The sequence below is a fragment of the Phascolarctos cinereus genome, unplaced genomic scaffold (genome assembly GCF_003287225.1).
Source record: "Phascolarctos cinereus isolate Bilbo 61053 unplaced genomic scaffold, phaCin_HiC Scaffold_4;HRSCAF=312, whole genome shotgun sequence".
Classification (NCBI taxonomy): Eukaryota; Metazoa; Chordata; class Mammalia; order Diprotodontia; family Phascolarctidae; genus Phascolarctos; species Phascolarctos cinereus.
Window position 1 is genome coordinate 599,480,418 of NW_027555847.1, and position 7,268 is coordinate 599,487,685.

Genomic DNA, 7,268 nt, shown 5'->3' on the forward strand with positions numbered 1-7,268 from the left:
GAGAGACTCTGTGGTCCCTTCCAGGTCCAGATCTTTGATCTTATTAAATCCTACTATGTGCAAACTGCAGACACTCAGAAAATGAATGAACAGGGGCTCTGTATGGTGTCTAGCCTGCTTTGGGAATCTTCTTTGGGAGGTGGTCATCTGGATTTAATTCTCCCAGGGCCTTTTTATAGGGCTCCAGTTTTCTACCATGCATACCAAAGACACTCTTTTCTTGGATGTCTTACTCCTTCATTGAGTATCTTGCCCTGCTCTGCCAAACCCAGGCTTTAAATTTACTCCCATCATCTGCTGCCTTCACCTGCCTAGTAAGGTTTTTATGCCACTAACTGGTCAATTTTTATAAAGGTGTGTGTAAATTCTTTTCTATCCTCATTCAGTAATCACCAGATATGTATCATCTATAATTTTTCTAAAGTTCTATTCAGGTCTTTAATATCTACTTTTACTTAGATTTGTCTAAGTCTTAGCAGGGTACAGTAAGTTTCCTCACTATTACTGTTTTACTGTCTATTTCTCCCTTCAATTCAATTTTTTTTTCCTTTCACTATTTAGATGCTATGCTATTAGGTACATTTGTTAAGGACCAATATTGATTTCCTATTTATTGTTTCTCCTTCTCAGTCTCTACTGCTAGATCTTCACACAGGTGATACCTGGTAATTGTCAGTGTCCACCAAAACTCTTTCCTGTGCCCACTTCTCTTTTTTCTGTATAATCTATAACATATACTAAAAAAAGCAGAACATACTATTTTGCTTTATGATAACATCAGCTACCACGGATTCAATGCTCTATGCTGATAATTTTCAAATTGTCTTATCCAGCCATAACTACTCTACTGATATTTTCACATCTCCAACTGCATATTGGACATCTCCAATTGGATGTCCTACAGACATCTTAAAGTCAATATGTCCAAATCTTAATTTTCCTTCCAATCCCTCCCCTCTTCCAAACTTCTACATATATTCCTTATAAACAGCAAAATTGTCAGATTTTTTAATAATCAGTTCAGGTATCCTTTTCCTTTTTTGTGGATGAGTTCACATTCACATTTATGACTTTTAATATACATTTATTTTTTATCCTCTCCTCTCTTTACTCCCACCTTAAAAAAAAAGAGGTGTTATGTCCTTAACACTTGTAATCTGATTGAAACATCCTGTTTCCTCTTCTCCTTACCTCATCTTTGATCATAAGTTTTTATGACTTCTTCCTTTCCTTTTACTCCTCCATTCATGTTCTTCTATCCAGCATTTGAGATGGGTGTTCATATGATTATTCTCTTATCTATTCTGCCCTTTTTCTTAGACCCATTTAAACCTCCCTCATTTGTCCCTGACCCTCCTATTTCCATTTTGAGGTTAATGAATTTCTATACTGAGATCTCCCCCATATATACACACATATACATATATGTGTGCATACATATATGCATGTGTATATATACATACACACACACATAGTCAAGCCTCAACATTTTTCACCTTCAAACATCTGTGTGATTTTGTTAATAACCTTATTTTCACTTTCAAATTGGCAACCCTCACATTTACTTTATGTGAAATAGAGAAAAAAATGAGAAGCATGATGAGTGCAAGTTTACGTATGGCTGGTATCCTACTAGGTACTTTACTGATCTTGTTCATTTTACCACTGTAAAGAGTTCCACATGGATTCATTACATATTTTTGTTATTTGCCTTTGAAATTCAAGTTTTGTGTGGTAATTAAGCCCCCAAAGCAAAATGTAAATTCTTTAGCTTTTAAGATCAAGTGTGCAAAATAAGTGATACAGCTTAGTGAGAAAATAAAGGTACCAGATAAATTTTGTAGCAGAATGTCTGCAGCCACTTTCTGAGAAATCAACCAGCTGGCTAGAGACGTTGAAGCTGCTGATCCCATCATTGATCACAGCCCTGGGTTAAATGTCAACTCCCCTCTGCTATGCTCCCATACTCTGAGACCCTTAAGGATCTCAGGCAGTACATGAAGCAGACATCAATGATGGACCATTTTAAGCTGCTGTATCCTTCATGATCTACAATGAAATTTACCATCCTTGAAGGACAGAATGTCAGAAGTGATGTGGAAACCTTACCAGTCTCAGAGTCTTTGGACAGTAGCAACTAAAGTCCCAGGAAACTGTCTCTTGGTTTTCAGAGAGTTGTCAAGTAGAGAGATTTACAACAGTAGAGTACACAGTACCAAGTCCTCACACCACCATCTAACACAGTGGAAGGTAAGATTCAGGTGAAAAAATGCTTCAGTTTTAAGAATTTTATTTGCTGTACAGTATTTATTTGATATATAGTGCTGTAGATTTCATATGTTATGAAAAGTGAAGATTGTCTGAAATTGATGCATTGCTTAGTTTGTTGGTCGGGTTTGGTTTTTTTTAATATATGTTAGCATAAAAGGTCACAGAATTCTAGGGAATTACTAGCAAGAAAAAACGTATTGAAAATTACCAATTTTATTTTTTGTACTGAATTTTATGGGTTGTTTCATGGCTACTGTGTTAGGAAAAGTGAATATTTTCATAATTAATGTTTTGTTATTAAGAATTGTACGAGAAAAGTGTGCTTTCAGCAATCTGTAGTGAAAGATTATAGGTTCTGGTGGTAGCAGGAAGTTAACCCCTGTTTCCTATAGTTTCAATGTGTCAACATTCATGTTTTTTACATTTACACTTTTTTCTAGAAACATTACCCCCACAAAAGTTAAGGATTGGCTATGTGCATTCGTGTGCGTGTGTGTGTATGCATGCATGCATATATGTATATATTTGTATTCAGTCTTCCTTTCAGATAAAAGTGAGGTTTATGGTAAATCTATTCCCTCCACCCATTCCACCATGGCTGTATATATATTATATATATATATATTATATTATATATATATATATATATATATATAATATATATATATATATTATATATATATATGTATATATATATACATATATATATATATATATATGTATATATACATATATATACATATATATATATATGTATATATATATACGTATATATATATGTATATATACGTATATACGTATATATATATATATACTATATATATATATGATTCATCTCATGCATTTTTATGCCGCAATAATGATTTCCCTTCCCTTTCCTCTCCTTTCCTATATGATATAGTTCATTGTCCCTCCTATTTTTTTCCTTCCACTGATTCACAGATCCTGTCTCATTTTAATTTTTTCTCTATAACCCCTGAAGACTCTTAAGGTTCTGAGAAGACATTAGTTTTTCATCCCCCTGTTAACATGTAAACAATTAATCGTCACATACTCTCTTTCAAAGTTATACAAATGCATACCTTTCTATCATTCTTTTTACATGTGGATTTCCGTTTCCAATTTTTTACTTAGTCCTGGTAATTTTTTTTTGTCAGGAAAGCTTGGAAAATTATTCAATTAAAAGCCCATTGCCCACTCCTACCGCACAAAGGCTTGTATTTAGTTTCACCAGGTAATTTATCCTTGGTTATAAAATTTTTTCCTTGCCTTTGGGAATATCACATCCCAAGATTTTTTTTCTTTATGATGACACCTGATAAGTTTTCTGAAATCTTATTGTGGCTTTTCAGCATTTAAACTCCTTTTTGTTTTTTGTTATTATAGTATTTTTTTTCTTTTACTTGGAAGCTAGAGTTATTGGTTAAGATATCTCTTGGAGTCTTCATTTTGAGATTTCTGGATGAGACTAACAGATTCTATTTTCAATTTGCTCTGGATTCATTTATAATTTTCTGAAATATGACATTCACATTTTTTTCTGATCATAATTTTCAGAGTCTGATAATTATTAAACTTTATCTCTATAACCTGTTTCCCACATCAAATGATTTGGTATGCTTCTTATATTTTCTTGTTTGTTTGTTTAGCTTTTTGGTTTTGTTTTCATACTTTTTGAGTAGGGCATGTTTTTTTAATCTGGCCTATTATTATATTCAGGGAATTCAATTCTGGAGTGAGTTCCTCCACTCTCCATTAAAGTGTCAATTAAAGATGCCAATTTCCCTTGCATTGCTTTTCACCCTAGTTTTTACATTTTGCAATTCCTGTTTCATGTCCTCTGAGTACTCATTTACTTCCTGTAGTGCCAGTAACCAAGACATTTTTTGCTGAGGTTTTAACTAGATTTTTGTGGCATTGCTATCTGCCTCATGGCTAATCTTTCAAACAAACACATTTCCTCATAATAGTCACAGTTTTCCTTAGTTTCCTTATGAGGGATGGGGGAGCATTTATATAAATATCTACAACTAAATCACTTGGCCAGGGCATTGCTGGTCCAGAAATACTTAATAAAATGAGCAAGACAAGTCCCCTCCTTCAAAGTATTGTGGAATATTGCCTAGGGCTCCCTCTTGTAGCAAGTGTCATGAACCTTTCCTTTCTTTAGTTTTCACATGGGGTCCTATCCTCTCTTAGGGCTGGAATCAGGTGTTACTCCTGAGCTGGGCTCCAATCATAGGCTTCAAGGACTTCTTGGGATGGATTTTTGCCTATAACATTTCTCTAACACCTTGGTTGAGGGTACTGGTACTCCCATTGGATAATAAATAGAATGCACCGAAGCTGCTTACTCTGTTAAGTTTGAGTTGAGGCTCTGTTTACTCTGGACTAGCCTCAGATTCTGTATTCTGGAGTGCTACACTGTCCCTAATGAAATTTGGCCAAGGATGCTCCATCTTCTTAGATAGCCAGCCTTGGTTTTGGGAAGACTTAGGCTTAGCAGGGCCAAGATGCTTTGGAAGAAAGGCAGAGAGTATTCAAAGATTGCTTGGGGTGGAGGAATGCATCCATTCTGTCATCCCCAGTGTTTTGTCTATCCCAGGATCTCTGTAGGAAGCTGGGAGTGCCTCTGTGGATTCCTAGCCTGTTGTGAGGAGCCTAAAGCTAATTTTTTTAATAATTAATTTATTTTTAGTTTTCAATATTCACTTCCATAAGGTTTTGAGTTTTAAATTTTCTCACCATCCCTGTCCTTTCTCCTCCCCAAGATGGCATGCAATCTGATATAGGCTTTACCTTATTCATTCACATTAAACATATTTTCATATTAATCATGATGTAAGTAAGAATTAGAACTAATGGGAGGAACCATGAGAAAAAAGAAACAAAACAAAACAACAAAAGAAAAGGATAGTAAATAGTATGCTTCCATCTGCATTCAGACTCTAAAGTTCTTTCTCTGGATGTGGATAATATTTTCCATCATGAGTCTTTTAGAGTTGTCTAAGATCCTTGCATCATTGCTGGGAAGAGCTAAGTCAGTCATCACAGAATGTGGTTGTTACTGTACACAATGTTCTTCCGGTTCTGCTCATTTCACTCAGCATCAGTTCACATAAGTTTTTTCCAGGTTTTTATACAACACAGTGTAGGATTATGGTTCTTAATGCACTCTGCTATCTGTTTCTGTTTTATGGGAGAGTTCATCCCATTCATGTTCACAGTCTGTGTCTTTCTCTCTATGCTTCCTCACTAGAGTTTAGCTTTTGACCACCACCTTCTTCAGTCTGCCCTCCCTTCTATCAGCCTCTTTTCTTTCCTCTTTCCCCTCTTCTTACAGGGTAAGTTACATTTCTATACCTAACTGATTAGGTTATTCACTCTGTGAGCCAAATCTGATGAGAGTAAGATTCAAACAATACTCATCTCCCTCCCTTCTTTCCTTCTACAGTAATAGGTTTTTGTGCCTTTTCATGTGATATAATTTCCCCTTCTCTGCCTCCTCCTTTCCTCTTCTCCCAGAACAATCTCTTTTAATTATATTTTTTACCATTACATCAAAGTCAACTTATAGCCACACCCTCTGTCTATGTACACCCTCCCTTTTAAATGTAGTAACAATTACACAGTTCTCAAAAGTTACAAGTGTCATCTTCTCTTGTAGGGATGTAAACAGTTTGCCCTTGTTAATAGCATGTTGTTTCTTTTTCTTTATTCTTTACCTTTTTAGGCCTCTCTTGATTCTTGTATTTGAAGATCAAATTTTCTGTCAAGCTCTGGTCTTTTCATCAGAGAGTTTTGGAAGTCCCCTATTTCACTGCATATTCACCTCCTCCCCTGAAAAATTATGCTCAATTTAATTGTAATCCAAGCTTCTTGCTTTATGGAATATCATATTCCACACCCTCTGATCTTTTAATGTAGAATCTGCAAGGTCCTGCATAATCCTGACTGTGGTTCCATGTTATTGAAATTGTTTTTTTCTGGCTGCTTGCAGTATTTTCTCTTTGAACTGGAAATTTTGGAATTTGGCTACAATATTCCTTGGTATTTTCAATTTGGGATCTCTTTCAGGAGGTGATCAGTGGATTCTTTCAATGACTATTTTACCTTCTGGTTCTAGGACCTTAGGACAGTTTTCCTTGATAATTTCCTGAAAGACGTTGTGCAGGCTCTTTTTTTTTTTTTAATCATGGTTTTCAGGTAAACCAATAATTTTTAAATTGTCTTTCCTGTATCTATTTTTCAGGTCAGTTGTTTTACCAATGAGGTATTTTACATTTTCTTCTATTATTTTTTCATTCTTTTGTTTTTGTTTGACTGACTCTTGATATCTCATAGAGTCATTAGCTTCCACTTGCCCAATTCTAATTTTTAATGAATTGTTTCCTTCTGTTAGATTTTGTACACCCTTTTCCATTTGGCCAATTATACTTTTTAAGGAGTTGATTTCTTCAGTATACTTTTTTCCCCCACCTAATCAATTGTATTTTTTAAGGACTTGTTTTCTACAATCAATTTTTGTCCTTCCTTTTCCTAACTATTGACTTTCTCTTGCACACCTCTCATTTGCTTTCCCAATTTTTCTTCTACCTCTCTTATTTGACTTTTAAAATCCTTCTTTAGTTCTTCCAAGTAGGCTTTTTGGGTTTGAGAACAATTCATATTCCCCTTTGAGGTTTTGGATGTAGGAATATTGACAATGTTGTCCTCTTCTGAGGACATCCTTTTCTGGTCATTGTTCATTTCTGCTTTCTGCTCATGATAGTTGCCTATGTCCTAGCTTTTAAAGTTGAGCTTTCCTGCTAGAGTGCAGGGGGCACTGACCCAAGCTTCTTGTGCTGGGGGAGTCTGGGACATGGTCACTGGCTTTGTGTGCTGAGGCATCAGGTGCTGTCAACTGGTGCCTGTAAGGATCTGGCGGGTTATATGGTGCTGAGCTGGGGTCAGCAACAATGAAGCTCTAGGGGTGGGGGTGGGGAGTCTGGCCCCTG